We start from the raw sequence: 16,230 nt of genomic DNA on the forward strand, positions 1-16,230 counted from the left end.
AGCTGTCACCTAAAGCCTCAAGCTGAATAAACAGAATACAGAAACACAAAGAGAGCGACCGAAGACAACATGACTGCAGGCGTCTGTTTCAAATCGGGCCAATGGCACATTTCCCCCCCCCACCCGAATGTTCCTTTCACATTTCATGCTCTCTCGCTCGTTTATAATCCGACATACCTCCTATTGCCTTTGTAGTGAATCACCTCGGATCATTTATCTTTACAGGACAAGAAAACCGAAGTGGTCATCAGAGCAGCATGATGTAAGACAGCTAATTCTGCAAAGAGAGGTCAAATAAAAGATCCTGTACTCAGTATTATAACACACAACACAATCTATTGTAACACAGCACTGTAAAGCTGTTGTTGTAGGACCACTCTAAAGAAGCAGCCATTGTAGTAGAGTTCTGAAAAATACACACATGTCAAGAGACCTGCTCCTACAGCCAAGTGTAGCCTGACAGAATAACATCTCAAGCAATTACATTATTAATAACATTAATGCTTAGAGCAGGAGGAGCCGACCAGAGGGCTTCGGTTGACAGAAAACAACCTTACATATACAATAAAAAAAGGTATTTCACTGTTATGAGCTTTGATATATCTATCAGCAATTAACATATGTAATTAATACACTTCAGTAACATTTATATTATATAAATGTACATAAAAAAATAGATGGGAAAGTCGCTGAAATCTCAAGTAAGGATTATCAGACACCGGCATTTTTAATTGAACATGGCTGTGTTATAAACTGGGGCTGTGGTGGATCAGTGACTGCCTCCAACGTCACCGTGTAAGTGTTATTACAATTATTACAAGTGTTACAACTGACCATTGCGTTGCTATAGCTTTGCGACTCCTGTTGGTGTCCCCTGCTGGTGTCATGATTGATGCTTCTCCGGGACCGTTGTTTCAATTTACGAAACAGCCACAGAGTCAACATTTGGAGCAAGCTGCTGTGTGTTAGCTCAGTGGATTACAGGTGGGAATCTCACTCAGGAGACTAGGGTTTGCTTCCTGAGCTACACTGTACACTTATCATTTTTCCTTTGATTCCAGTTTTCTCTCACTGTTTAGATTAAAGATAGCATAGTTTGGGTTAGAATAGGCCCTTTAAAAACACTGAACACATGTTTAAAAAAGGTAACTTCTCTCGTGTACTTATTTTTCTGGTCTTCTTCGATGTTAGCGATGTTCCAGGAGTTACATCATGTTCAAGGAACAACTCCAACACATCAATATTAGATTTTGCCATGTAAGTGCCCTAAAACAGTCATCAATCAAGTGACAAAGCCCTTTAGTGGATGAAGCAATTAATGAGAAAAAAACAGGAAATCATATTGTAGCGCAACAAAGTCCACATAGGAGGAACCAAGACATTGTCCATTGTTGGTTGATGTTCCAAGATGAATAAATGTTGTTTTTCCATCATAGCAGCAGCTGTTCCCTAACCTTCACCCTTACCACATTTATTGTTGTAACCATGGCAATAAAGGTCCCCTTAATTTACCAAAGTAGTTATCTTGACCACCATGATCTTTCCATAATCCCTACTAGGTGTTTTTATGTCCCCAAAACTCACTGTTTTTAGAAAAGCAGACAAATGATGTTGTCTTAACAATATGAGCGTCAGATCAGAAAAGGTTCCTGTGTATCGTTCTCGAGGACAAAAACGTTTGTTCGTTGCTCAATTTGGTGGACCAGTGAAGGAGTTTCTGAAGCTTGACTCACATGTGAACTACAGAAGTCAGGATATCTCAGCCTCTCTTGTGAGTACACCAACTTCATTCAAGTGCAATACTGAACCACTGGAATACCCCTTCAGTCTACCTAAGAGGCCTGTGGAGTGCTCTTATTGTGACGTTTGAGTCAAAACTAATTTGATGGCTATCTTGTATTTGTGAGTAGGTGTGAAAGTGATCATTTCTATCTTTCTCTTTAAGTCCAAAATGTAACTCTCAGCTAAATACAGGCCCCCGGTGTCAGAAACCACTTCAAGTGATGCTGTGCATCTCAGGAGATGGACTAGTTTAAATCAAAGCTCTGAAATTGCAACACCTCTTCCTTCCCCTCGCAACACTCAAACCACTGGCCCCGACAGCCCGTAGTAGTAAAACTTTCATGCTCCAGCACGCAGCAGACAAAGATCAAATGTGTGATATGAGACGTAAAAACTACACAGGGGTAAACATCTGCAGCAGCGAAGTTCGCCACAGAGCAGGAAAGAGAGGAAAAACTCAGGTAGATAATGAGAACACAGCGGGTTTGTACTGTCGGCGTGCTGACAGACAGGAGCAGCGGTCCTGAACATGTACGTGGTTCAACAAGCCTCTGACATGGTGAGCGCTTCTCCTAGGGACTGTCAGCCTTCAGCAGAGCACATCATCGCTCTATGAGGATTTCATCACATTAGCCTAAGCCGGGTTGCTCGGGTAGGAGCGGCAGCCACAGTGTATCATCCACAGGCAGACACACAATCACCAATTAGAGCTTCCACGCACACTGTAATTAGCAAGACTGACTGATTTGAGCTTGTGTAAAATGTATTCATATTATCCAGATTACAAATAAGCACATTCATCTAATTAGCTCGCATAGCTCACAAGCTTAATTAATGTTAATACATTATGATACCCCAAAATCCAGAGATTACAATGCTCCAAGGTTCTAGTTAATTAGAGTATTCACACATTGACAGGATGGGATCACAGCTCCCCCCTCCCTCAGACAATTAAAAGTGAGGGTCAGACTGGGCCAGAACTTTGTTTCTTCAGCACAATTCTGTGCTTTTTCCCGGGCATATGCGAATGTGCTCAAGGTAACACTCTCCCTACTCCTGAACACTCTCATTCTTTCGCCAAGCTATCCTCCAGTCCTCCCTGTCTTTGTTGCATGAAACGATATAACCAGCCAAGTCAAATTGGCAATTACAGAGGCTGTCATCCACACAGCTCCGCCTTAGTGTTTGTTTACAGGAAGCTCACAAAAAGGGCATTTTTCAAATTCCTCCCTCTCTATTTATCTTGACTGTGGCAGGCAAACAGAGAGAATACTGAGCTGAATATTCATCGTATCGCCGAGGACTTTCACACTTCGCGGAATTAAGTTTGCACTAACATGCTCCGCGAAGCCGCATTAACATAAGGAGTCTCATTACAGTATTGCATGGCTACCAGGCCAGCTTTGTTATTAATGGGGGGGGGGTGTATCTGAGAGAGAAAAGACCCGCGTTAATTTGTTGTCAGGATCCGGGTATAAATCAGAAAGAGCAGAATACGGCGTCCTCAGATGTTGCCCTTATTAATGTGAATGTCTTCCTCTGAGGAGCAGGTAACTCCCACACTGTACTGAAACAGGGATGCTTGCACACATACACACACACACACACACACACACACACACTGCTTAATAATCTGAGAGCGTATGAGGACAGCGGCATCAAAAAGAATGAAATCATAGGACGAGTGTGTCTCTACCTCCGTTAATACGATATCAGGAGAGAAGCACAGTGCAGACAAATGATGGGTACAGCTAAAAGAAGTCAATATTTTGGAGAATACATCTAATCAGGCCATGGCTTAGATGAGAAGATTAATGCGATTTTGATAGCTGTATGATAAATGTGTGGCTGCGACAGCTGATTAGCTTATCACACAGACTGGAAACGGGGGAAAAAGCAGCTAGCCTGGTTCACCAAGTGGCAGCTCTGAAACTCGCTAATTATGTTACAACATGTTATATCTCATTTGTTTAACCTCTAAAACAACAGATACGAGTCATTGAAATCTCAGCAAGAAAAAGGGAATAAACATGTTTCTAAAAATGTCAAACTACGAGCCTATCTTTGTAACATCAGGACATGTGCATCTATTATTCTGTATTTCTCCTGCTCAGAAAGTAGCTCCAGAAGGATGGCAACAGATGAGAACCAGTTTGAGTGTGTTAGAATTGAAGAAATGGAGATTTGCAGATGGAGGAAATTAGGTCGAGAGTTCCTGTTTTTCTGTTTTATGGCCTGACTTCTGATTTAGTGCTTCATTTATTCATTTTCTACAGTAACTATGCTCTCTGACCAACATTGTTTAAATGTGACAGTGTTAGCCAAGAGACTCATTTGTAAATGCGGTCCTCTTGCCAGATGTTAAATTAGCCATTAAAATAACAACAAAACAAACATGTAAAGTTATAATCAGAACACACAAAGTAGCTACATAAGGGATGAGAGGCCAGCAGAATAAGGCAAGTCAGGTTTGTCATGGTGGCATGTCTTTTTCACACTCTACTCTCACTGTGTGGCTAAAAAATGCGTAGAACCGTCAAGAGTTATGACTGTCCATGACAGCCTCTAAGGATTACTTAAAATAAAAATAACAAAGCATATAAAAGTCTTGATATTAATTTATTGAAGATGAAAAATGAAAGTCAGCTCCTGCTATATGATATCCAATGTTGATGTACATCAGTTAGTCTTAAATACTAGATGTCACCTTGAATAATGGACCACAGCAGACATAAGTCATTCATGTTTGATTTTCAGATTCTCTCAGGTGCTCTTAGTACAAAGTTTGATTTTCTGCTTTTTGGTTATTTTGTCACTTTACAGCAAAGTCCTGCTTGGTTGGTTAATGGACAACAAACGTTTACTGGCAGCTGGAGCGGCTATAAGGCTTCAGTAGACATGGAAATGTCTTGTCATGAGTCAGGGCTAAAAGAAAAAACGGCATTGAAATATACACTTATTCTCATTAATGATTGATTTTCTTGTTACATTTTTAAATGGCTTCCACAAAAAAACAAAAAACAAAACAGTGTTCTTGTACACCCACTCACTCCCATTTGCTCAGACATGAAGCAGCACACATGTGCACACAGACAAATACAGAGACACAAACTAGCAGACATACTCAGAGGGTATTCCTGTCTCCTCCACCCTGATGTAGATGGATGCCCCTGGCTGCTGATCCTGAATCTACATTAGGTCATTACAATAAGCAGCGTGGCCGACCGAAGCCCGCAAAGTGGAGGGAGCAGAGCGGCTTGGGAGGAGAAGTACTCTCCCGGCCCTGTGGGGAAACAACCCTGACACAGTCATCTGTCTTAGTTACACAGGAGTTAGACCTACTGACACACACACAGAGGAAGCGGGCCAGCCCCTGCAATCCCTGCTATGTTGTTATGATACTGCATTAAAGGAGCTAATAGAGTGCGTCTGAAAATATTGAAAATATCACAGGGAGAAAAAGAGGTCTGGCCGAATGTAATGGATGACAGAAGTATTAGGGTGTTGGGGGTTGTTGCTTTTTGGTCAGCTGCTGAAGGATGCAGCAAGGTCAGAAATAACCTGACTCCAACACAGGTGACTTCTGACCCTAGGCGTCAGGTGAAGGTAATATGGGGAGGGCTGAGGGTGTGCCGGGTCACGGCGATGAGACATTCAGAGATGAGAAGTCTGGAGAGGAGGGGAGGAAGGAGGGAGAAAAGGCGGGACAAGGGCGTCACTGCGGTGAGCTCTCACTCAGTCACCCCGGGGCTGGCTGTGTTTACGGAGCTGTCAGTCACGTGGTGAGGCCTGTCCCAGGGGACACGGGCCACCAGGGCGATGAGAAAATAATAGCTCCTTCTGTCAGAGCTCCGAGGGACAGGGGTCTGATGGACACCACTGGGAATTAGAGCCAGCCTCCGGGACACATCCCGTCCTACACTTAAATACTGGCAGGGTAGACACACACGGGACGCTACGGGGAGAGGGGATAACACACCAGTCTCGTCAATGATATCAATATCCATGCTAAGAGCCCTCAGTATTTGTGGTAGACGTCTGAGGTGAAAGCGATCATGTTTCAAGAAGTCAAACAAGCAAGCAATTTTAAAGATATAATATAAAACGTTTCTGCTGCAAAATACCTCAAAAACGACTACACCTTTTTTTTTTTTTTTAAATTCTGTTCAGTTCAGTTCTTAGACATTTCCAACAATATTCCAACTGAGAGGAATCAACACGTTTACTTAAGGTAGTAAAAAAAAAAAAAAATGCAAAAAAACAAAAGGCAGGCGAAGTTAAAAAAAACTAAAGAGAATTACAAAACTGAGGACAGACTAGAAGCCCCTGGGAACAAAGCGTGGATACAGAGGACACACAAGATCCGCCGGAACAGGTGCAGGAACACAGGAGACAAAGACAAACTAACAACGAGTGAGGGGAAAAGACAGACTCAAATACACAAGGGTTAATGAACAAATGAGACACAGGTGTAGACAGAAATGGGAAAGGGACAAAGACAGGAAGTGTTAAGTCCCAACAAGACACAAGAATGAGTCTAAAACAGGAAATGACTAACCAAAAATCTCAGACTATGATGCTATGATCCTTTGTCTTATTGAGAGACCCCTACTGGCAGGAATAACATATTGTGCCTTTAAGAAGTTCTGAAATGTTGATGTAGCTTATTGATTCTTTTCTTTTCCAGCAAAAGTAGTAGTTTCAACACTGAAACTTGCTAAACATCAGCCTCTTGGATCCAATGGATGACGAAATACTCATGAGCCCTCTCAATACTCAGAGATTTGCTCATTGTTTGTCTCCTGGGTGTGATTTTAGGACAGCGCAGCTCGTCAGTGCAATGTCAGCCAACTCTCAAATGTCTTGGTGCGCTTTAATGCATCGAACATAGAGTTTTCAAAGTGCTCGCAATCCGACCTGAATAAGGAATTCTATACAGGCGAGAACTGGGATTGATTACCTCTCTCGGAAGATTTTCAAGTGTCTGCATGTTAATTTTCATATCGCAGTGAAATGAATGGCGATCAATGGCCGTCTGGCAGGGAGGACATCAATCTAAAAAAAAAAAAAAGTTCTATGTTTTGGAGGATTGTCTTGTGTGAGGTAGACACAATAACACAGTGAATGGGTTGAAACTACTGTTTGGTTTCTAAAGTAAACTAGGACCACAGTAATAACATAAAGCAGCGAGGCAGTCTTTCCCATATAAGGGCCGCAGAGTAAAGAAATACGGTCATGAAGTATAAAAGAGCTTCAGGATGGCCCCTTGGTGATGAGCTGGATTGGAAACCACCGCTCCATCCATAAAATCTGACTTTAAATCAAGCTGAACCGCCATTAAAAGGGGTGAAAGATAGCCTAGTGGAGCTCATCATTAGTACAAACACTCAGAAATCATGGGGTAGCATCTGTTTTTCTGCACATCCTCCCACATCAATGCTAAGAGCAGTAGGCCTCAGGGAAGGGGGGTGTGCAGAGGGCTATTCCCCTGTCCCTTACCATGAATAACAATCTCTACCTCCAGGTAATTAAAGGGGACAAACGATGTTCATGGGGGCCACGCCAGCCCATCATTAAGCAAAGCAACTATTGCACGGGGCATGTGTACACACATGAGGAGAAATAGGCTCTTCACACACCAGTCCAGGAAACATAATGACCATTGATTTTGAGTGGACGAGGAGAGAGCATATTCACTATATCTATTACACAGATTAGTCCATGTTTCTTTTTATCTGCCGGGCTCAACGCAACGCTGCACGTTTCATCCTTTGTTCCCCGGCTGTCTCAAATGGAGCGTCTGCTGTCTTTGTCTCTTCCTGGAGTGTGGACAAGATGATGAGATGACCTGGCCTCAGTTATGGGTTACAACTGATCCCACAAACTGCAGATGCTCCACAGTGGCAGAATGTTTTAGGCTATATAGCGATACTCCGATACTCACAAATGCAAGGACTGGGTGACAATACACTGATAGTGAAATTGTGACAATGTTGTACATATGACTACTTTCACATGTTAGTTGGAAAAACTTTCAAAAATTAAGAATTTGCAGAAGTAATTGCTGTGATGTTTTGATGTGTTGTAGAAGTATCTCCAGTTAGCATGCTAACCAGCTAGCCGTGGTCGCAGTCCAACACTTCTGTGCTATCTGTGTAAACAGCAACACTCCCCTGGTCTGCAAGCTCCCAGTCTGGACTGCTATCCTCATGGCTAACTGAGCTAACTAGCTACAGTTAGCAGCAGTTAGCGGTTAACTTGGTGATACGCCTCCCCCATTAACTTGATAGGTGGACAATTCTCACATATTGCACTTTTAATATGATGGCATTTGTGATGAATAATGACAAAGTGGCTAAAGGCAAGTATTACAACAGTTCTAACAGCCTGGTAAGTTCAAAAAATTACATAACAATCACTTTACTGTAATGCAACCTATAAAACCCGAACTTATGCTATATCAAGATATCCAAAAAGATGATTATAGTGTCATATCATGGTAGAGACATACTATCGATATATTGCCCAGCGCTGTTCACATCCCTGTGCAAGTGGATTTTTACATCATACTAATGAATGTGCAGCCACACACAGTACATTTGACTTTGTTACAGATTTAGACCGGCGCAAAGATCTGAGCCACAGACAGACAACACAAACCCGCCGACTGTGTGCTTTTGGAATTGGGTATTGACATCAAACATTGTGCCGCTGCTGAGCATGCACAACTTTGCCAGTATGTTTAAAGATACTGACTGAGACAAACAAGAGCATGCAAATAACAGCCCACGTCCTGAATCCGAGCTAACATGGGCAGACTGCAGAAGTGACCTTGCCGTGTGGTTTTGTGGTCTTGATGGATTACGTATGCGGCCCTGTCACTCTGCTGCTCTGTAAAAGGCACATTGCTCTAGATATTATGTATGCTGCAAGTAATATGGGGCACACGTCAAGACGGGAGATCGAGGGACTCTCTTCCTGGGCAAATCCCAAGTTAGATAGTGATCTGTGCTATCAGAAGAACTCGAAAGGTAGCAGGTAGAGCTGGAGGAGGAGGCCAAGGGAAAAAGAATAAAGTGGATGCTTCTTTGCGAAGAGAAACTTGGTCCTCAGTAGCCCTCTGCTGCTTTATTCCCACATTTCAAACTGTGTCCAAGTGCAGGACAGTCCCAAATCAAAAAGACACTTTAAAACACCTCAGGAATGAAAAACACCTCAAGTACAGCTCAGTGCCTCCTGCTGAGATCCAAGCTGTTTCATGACTTTAAAACCTGCTAAATTATGCAGCACCTTACAGCAGGAGAAACACAAAATAATAGACCACAGATATCCCGCCAAACGCTGGGAAGTGTGGGTGCCTACCTACTGATGTAGGTGATGCCCAGACTGTAATGTAACAGTATCATCGCAGCACGATAGACAAAAATACTTTCAATATATCAGACAAAGCAGTGCATGAATGTTAAACTTAATGCAGCACCTATTGTGATATCTAGATATGCTATTTTAGGGTGTGTGCGTTAATTAGCACATTTAAACACATCTTTGGTAATAAGCTAGCATTGCCAGGAGTTGTCAGCATTCTGTAAAGTCTACAAATGTTGACACAAGAAGGTTTTCTTTCCACTTTTAACAAAAAAATGGTGATGTAGTGATTTAGGTATAAACATTCTTGTCTCTCTTCAACATGCGAGGACTAATCCAGATATTAAAGTTGTATTCCACCCACAGAGGAGGAATATGGTGAGCCAGGCAATAGCATAAAATAGAATAGTGAAGCTAGTTAACTCATCTTTCTAGCATTATCATTAATTCCAGCCTGTATTTTTGTGGATGTGTGCACACCCAGTGTGATGTTTGTCTCACACTGACCGTATATGAAGTAGCGCGACATAACAGCTCGTCAAAAGTGAAGTTGAAACATCTTGGTTGCTCCATCAAGGCTGGCTGCAGTACAGGTCAAAAGTCCTAATACTTAATACTGATTTGTATGATGAGTTTGGTTTTAATTAGGTATTTGATGCTATGAAAATCAATCATGATTGACATCTGAGCCCTGCTCGTGGGTCAAACAAGCTCTTGCATCAGTCTGATAAGTAAGGTAAGAGACAACATGTCAGCAATCTTTACATACGTCAGTGGTCTCGCTAGTGCTAGCTTATCTTCTCCATTGATGCAGAGGTGGCATGATTAGTAGAGCAGCTTTGTTGTTGTGAGCTCAGGCATGTGTGAGCTGACAAATCGGACCAGACTGGGTATTCAGGAGGAGGGTCCTTAAAGAGACAGGAGCTAGAACAGAGCATTTCAGATAGAGGAGGGGAATACGGTGCTGCAGCACTGGACAGTATGAGAGGACTGGTGTGTTTTTTTGAGCATTAAAGAATGTAAACCTGTTCTAGCAGATACCCTAAATAAAAGGATGAACCTATAAATGAGCCTAATATGTCTTCTTTAATATTATCTTGGCTTCACCTAAAGCCAAAAATCTCCTATGTGCTGCCGGGCGTCTTGAGCGTGACAATGAACAATGATGGCTTTTCGCATCGACACAATGCTTCTCTGAGCATTTACATTTGCCTGTCAGCCTTTCAGTATAAATAAGCCTTGTTCATGCTCAGGCTGCTCACAGGCCACAAGCTTATCGCCCCATGCAGGGGCATGAAGCAGCTTACTGCAGGTGTACAACACAAGCCCCTGGATTGGACAGCAGTCTATCACAAAGGCTTACACCCAATACATTTCCTTTAATGCTAAGTGGCAAGCAGCAAAGGACCAGCTCCCTGTTTTGTTTTTTTTTCTCTTTTATATATAAATAGTTGTTACAGTGGATCATGAGACTGAGCACCTTAGTGCCTACTGATCAAGATCACACTCTGTATGGGTTGTGTTACTGTGAGTTGCGGAGCAGTAAATGCACAGTTATCCTGAGACAAATCATAGAGTACAGTCGCAGCCACATTTTCTATCTCCTCCATTTCACACTTTATGGAGCTGTACATCGCCATGCCATTACAGATTTGGGGACAGGACAAGTTCCTCTGCCGTGACAGCATGTTCATACACAGTAAAATACAAAACCAAAACTCACCCAGCAAACAGGAATATCTGACAGCAGTAGCCCTCACTGATGAAACCACACCAGTGTCACACTCCTTATAGACTGAGATCTACCGTCAAAAGTGTCTGCACACACGCATCCTCACACGCAGAGCACCTTATGATGATTTCCGTGGAGCAATCTTCCAGGTACTTAACGGCATTAATCTCCATGTGGTGCTGCAGATTGTCTGTTTGATTTACACAACACTGAATCTCCTTGAGAGGCAACCGAAGATATCTTAATCCACGCCTTTGATCAGCATCTCCTCTGTCTCATTTCCCTCTCCCTCCTCGACTCTACAGTGATCATCCTTCTCTCCCTGCCCTGCTGCTGCTGCTGTTGTTGGCGAGAAATTCATACCTAATTCACAGCATATTGTTCGTCTCATGTCCTTAGTGGGGCCGCAGTGGTTACATTCATTGTTGTGTGATCTGCCCAGTATCATCTGCTCAATTCATCCTACACGCTCTATAAAATTGTTTTTTTTTTTTTTTTTCCTCTAACGTACCATAAAGGGACTCTATTGCTACAGTTGGGCCAATGAAAGACGCCAATGATTACTGAGCCCTGATCATCGGAACAGCTTGATTTAAAAGCCCCCCTCCCCCCAGAGAACACAATTAAGTGGTAGGTCACGTCAGAGTTGTTCAGAAGGCAGGAGTTTTTGTTGTTTGTGACATGTGGGAGTGAAATTGCAAAGAAGTTTATCGCTGCTCAGTGCAGTGTTACATCTCCAAGTCCCGTTTACTACTTTCTCATTAACCCCCCCCCCCAAGGCAAGCAACTGTGCAGACACTGTTGAAATGGCCATGGGGTTGTGTGTCGACGAGGTTGGCAGTTGCTGTCAGAGCGACAGTGGGAAACAGCCGCGACTCTAATGGTGAGCTAATGTGCAACTGGAGCCCTAAGGAAAGACTGAAGGGAACAAACAGCCTCAAATGAAATGTTAAATAAAAAAAAATAAATTGCTCATCACAGTTTCCCAGAGCTCAGGATGACGTCTTGAGATTGGTTTTGCGATCCAACCAGTCCAAATCAGTCCAACACCAAAAGACACCGAACCAGCAAAATGTTTGACCTTTTCTCTTGGTGCTTTGTCATCACAGCTCTAGTCCTCATTGCAGTCAAGTCCTTGCAGCATGACAAATTAGCATAAAAGACAACAACACTCACCATAATCAGGATGTAAAAAATAATTTAACTGTTTGCATGAGGAACAATAGTTGAATTAGAATGAAAATCGAAAGCTAGTTATCACTGCCTCATGGCATGCCGTAAGTATATGAAGAGTAATTAGAGATCGTAATCTGCTTCCAGTGTGCCCCCCACCCACAGATGAATGTCAAAAATCCTACCAGCCGACGCGCCGCAACTCCCTCCAGACATGACTAATTGACTTGCCACCATGGGTGACTGACATGCCATCCAGAGGGCACCATAATGGCCGTGTCATGAGGGAATGATGAGGCCCGCCGACAGCTAGCAGCGCTCGACCTTTTGCGTGTGAGGTCGGGTGTCAGAAGGAACAGGATCCCCCCCTGTTGTCGGACCCACAGCCTCGGGGCTCTGTGGGGATGGGGATGAGCCAGAGACGACGGGGAACTGGAGCTTTTCAATCAAGCAGCCTTGCAGGACAAGGATTTCATTCGGGAATGGCGTTGCGATGAAAAATAAAAACAATAAAACAGAAATCAATTGGCGGAGAGCCTCGGGGCGCTCCAACATCTTGAGGGTGGAGGGAAGATGAAGGAGAGTGATGGTGACTTCCACCACCATCTTCAGCCAACAAAGGCATGTTATTGTCGTGCTGCTTGTTTTCTGTGCTAGAAAATATTTCAGATTTTGAGCGCGGCTTTCAGGTTCCCTCTCAATCTCCTCTGTCAGTGAATAATTGAGAGTGAGTCTCTTTACAAACAGGACATGTGACTGCAAACACAATCTGCAATGCAGCTCCGGGGGGATTTATGAAAGAAGCGTCTGTGTGCCTTTCAAAGAATCTTTACTCGCGCGTTAGTTAGTGTTGTTGGTTTTGCTCACTGGGTATTAATGTCTTATTCATTTTCTGCCTCCTGTCTTATTTCCAAATATCACTAATCCTGTTAGATGAAATCTATTAATGTTCTGCTTTGGCTGCCACACACAAAATTCCAAGTGTGCCCATAAGCCCCAAATTTGCCATGAAGGCAGATCTGGTCTGCCTCTCTGGATTAGAGAAGATTTAGCCAGGCAACCAGACGTGTGTGTGACCAGCGCTTCACGGTGGGCAAAGTCACCCGTCCCACAGACAAAAGGCGAGAATAAGCTGCAAATAAAGTGATTTTCATTTCTGCCATTATGCTGCGTGAATATGCCCCTAATTTCCCATTCAGCCCTGTATTGTATCTAATCTCCGTTGTTTGGACTTAATTAGCTCCATCTTGATCCTGTGTGATGATAAGTCACATCCAGGATGTGGCCACGACAACGACGATGATAACATACTGACGTGTCGACCAGATGTGGTGAAAAGAAAAAGATAAGGCCACACCGAAGAAGCCAAATTTTGTCCTTCAAAGACATTTTCTTTTTTTTATTGTAGTGAAATAAATGGAAAAGAAAACAAACACAAAAGAATAATTGATAACTTAATGGATTTATGGTAATACAGCAGAAAGAGCCCGTCTAAATCACTGTCAGCAGACTCTGCATCAGGAGGATCTGATGTTAGTATTTTCAGTAAGAATTTATGATTTCACAAAAAAAAGTCAAGAATGTGAGGCAAAGCTAAATATTTCCACACAAAATGGGCAGAAACAGCAGCTGATAAAGGTGAACATGAAGTGAAAGCAAGGTATTCACTGGAAAATCCACCCAGCCTCCCTCCTCCTCCTCCTCCTTCTCCTCAACCACCATCAGCACCACCATCTCTTCCATCACTACAAGCGAAGCAGAGGGAGCAAGAAGAAAGATTAAAAAAAAAATAAAAAAAAAAAATGACTCCATGGTTCTCCTGCAAAAGTGAATCAATCTGGAAAGTACCACAGTGGCTGCCAAAGGCCGGAAAAGACTCACACATTATCACACAGGGCTGACTACATCTCAGTGTGGAGCATGAACATGAGCAGGGAGAGGAAAATATGAAGCGATGCCACAGCAGCAGCAGCAGCAGCAGCAGCAGCAGCAGCAGCACTCCACCTGTCCACAGAAATCCTCACAGCCATGTTCTGAATCTAAGAGAAGTGCGGATTAGTGACAGTCCTGGAGAGGAGGCTGCTCACAGCGGGTGACGGGGACAAACACACAGCACCCTGAACACCTGAGGTATTTCTGACAGCACAGGTAAAAAAACGCTGGTATTCCTGCTGTCTTTGGTGGGGGGGAGTTAAAGATAATCCAACACACAGACATGCAGAATGTCTCACTGCCACACTGTTACATAAACTTGAATATACAGCAATGCTTAACCCCATAAATAACCACTGGTATCTATAGAGAGAAGAAGCCTCTTCGTGGCTGTTCACTGAAGGGACTGGAGCTCTTTGAATTCCTCCTGTGTTCACTCAAACTGCACTGACTCATTGTCCCTCACTGTCCGGTGCGATCCCTGCTGAGATCCTGCCTCCAGTGCGGCAGGACAGAGCCGGCAGACTTCCACGGATCATTCACACTCCCTGCAGGATGACAGGTAAATATCCTGACAGCCGTTAAATCAGAATTATGTTCAGAGGCACATCTGCGTTCACCTCATTCATCTCCTCTCCTGTTCCTTTCTTTTTTTTTCTCCCTCTCTCTCTCATCTCTCGGATGCGACAAGCCATGTGGCCAGTTGGGAAACTTTCAGCACCACAGACAGGACAGCTCCGCCAGAGCGGCCGGGGCGTCCTGTCAGTCAGCCCGTCAACAGGCTGCTCTGACAGGTGACAGACACACCTGTCAAATCACAGCACAACAGCCGCTGGCTGTGAATTACAGCGCAGAAAGACGTGACATGCACTCTCACAGATCAGAGATAAGATTTTATGTTGTTTTCTTTCTTTCTTCTTCTTTTTTCTTCTTTCCTTTTTTTTTTTTTTTTTTTTGCGCACTGTGAAGTCGCTCCGGCTCTTTACGCATAGCCTGATGTGCGCCGGTGCGTCTGAAGCTGTACCTACAGCCAGAGCGACCGCAGCCGAGCCTGTGTGAATAACACACACCGCACAGCTGCCCATCCACACAGGCAGAAAGAGCAACGCGCACCATCTTTCCGCCAAACTGCCGCTCTTGTCGCAGCAGTCTTCACACGCACAAGTCAACTGTCCAACTCACCTCTCCGGAACGATGCGAGGGCTGCTGCACGTGTTTGTCCCTTATAAGCAGAAGTCATCCATACCGGCCAGTCCCGAAAACTTTTATTGGCTGCGCACGTTGAGGGGAACGAAAACCGTGGAAATGTGCAGCCTAAAACTAGTGGCAGGCGCTGGTTTATCCCTTCTTTTCTAGAAACAAAGCATTGGAAACTGGAACCAAATCAGTGTCCTCTTACGAAGCGTATCCGTCTGGGTGGAAAAACAATATCCCGTGTCGTTGTGGACAGTGCAGTTAGTGCAGCGGTGGAGAGCCGGCGCATACAAATGTGTCCATGCTTCTCCTGCAGGGAGCAGCCGCGTCAGCCTCCCCGGGTCCTAAAGCTGCGCTGCGCTGCGCTCCACTAATGACAGCTATCACCGCCGCTGCCTGTCAGCCTGTCTGTGAGCAGGCAGTCTCTCAGAATGACTGCTGTACATATGACAACACCGAGCAATGTCTGTAATCCTCTAGTACTAAATCCCAAACAACAAAATGTGAAAGTCATATTCATTTACGGCATTATTCTAATAAATAAACCGGCTCTTTTAATCGCTCATCTCTAAATCTGTTTTTCTGTAGCCTGCACGAACCTCAGACTGGCTGAGGTGAATCTTTCATTTGACGCTGTGAGAACAAAGTTCTGGATCAATAAGTGATTCATCATGAAGTGCAGGGAAACGCGGAGCTGAGCTGGAGAGGCTGCGCACTTGAATAATCAGGCGGGTTATAAAGCTCCTTCTAAAGAACAGCTTCTGTGGATACAGTTGAGTCTGGCGGCCTGGCAGTCCGCACAGCCTCACCTCGCTGCTTTGTCTCAGGCTGTGGATCAGTGTGAGCTCACCCACCAGCGCAGGATCTGATGAGTGTGTCACCTGAGAGCAAAACATCAGCCTCCTCATCCCCCCCAACCCTTTTTTTTCTTTTTGGAACTTCAAACATGTAGACTATGTGATCATTTCTCCAATCAGCAGAAAAACAACATCCCTCAAACACGACATCTGAACGGTCACTGCGCTGGGATGGCTGTGGACCGTCTCCAAAAA

General features: G+C 44.0%; 1 protein-coding gene across 1 annotated transcript in view; it reads right to left on the bottom strand.

Annotated features, from left to right (window-relative positions):
- The window catches only part of robo1 (roundabout, axon guidance receptor, homolog 1 (Drosophila)), a 235,024-nt gene extending 219,115 nt beyond the window's left edge, over positions 1–15,909 (bottom strand). Inside the window, exon 1 of the mRNA XM_037075190.1 lies at positions 15,167–15,909. The gene's annotated coding sequence lies outside the window, so the exon portion shown is untranslated. The remainder of the gene's footprint in view (positions 1–15,166) is intronic.
- Positions 15,910–16,230: the final 321 nt, after the last annotated feature.

This window comes from Acanthopagrus latus, chromosome 2 (genome assembly GCF_904848185.1).
Source record: "Acanthopagrus latus isolate v.2019 chromosome 2, fAcaLat1.1, whole genome shotgun sequence".
NCBI lineage: Eukaryota > Metazoa > Chordata > Actinopteri > Spariformes > Sparidae > Acanthopagrus > Acanthopagrus latus.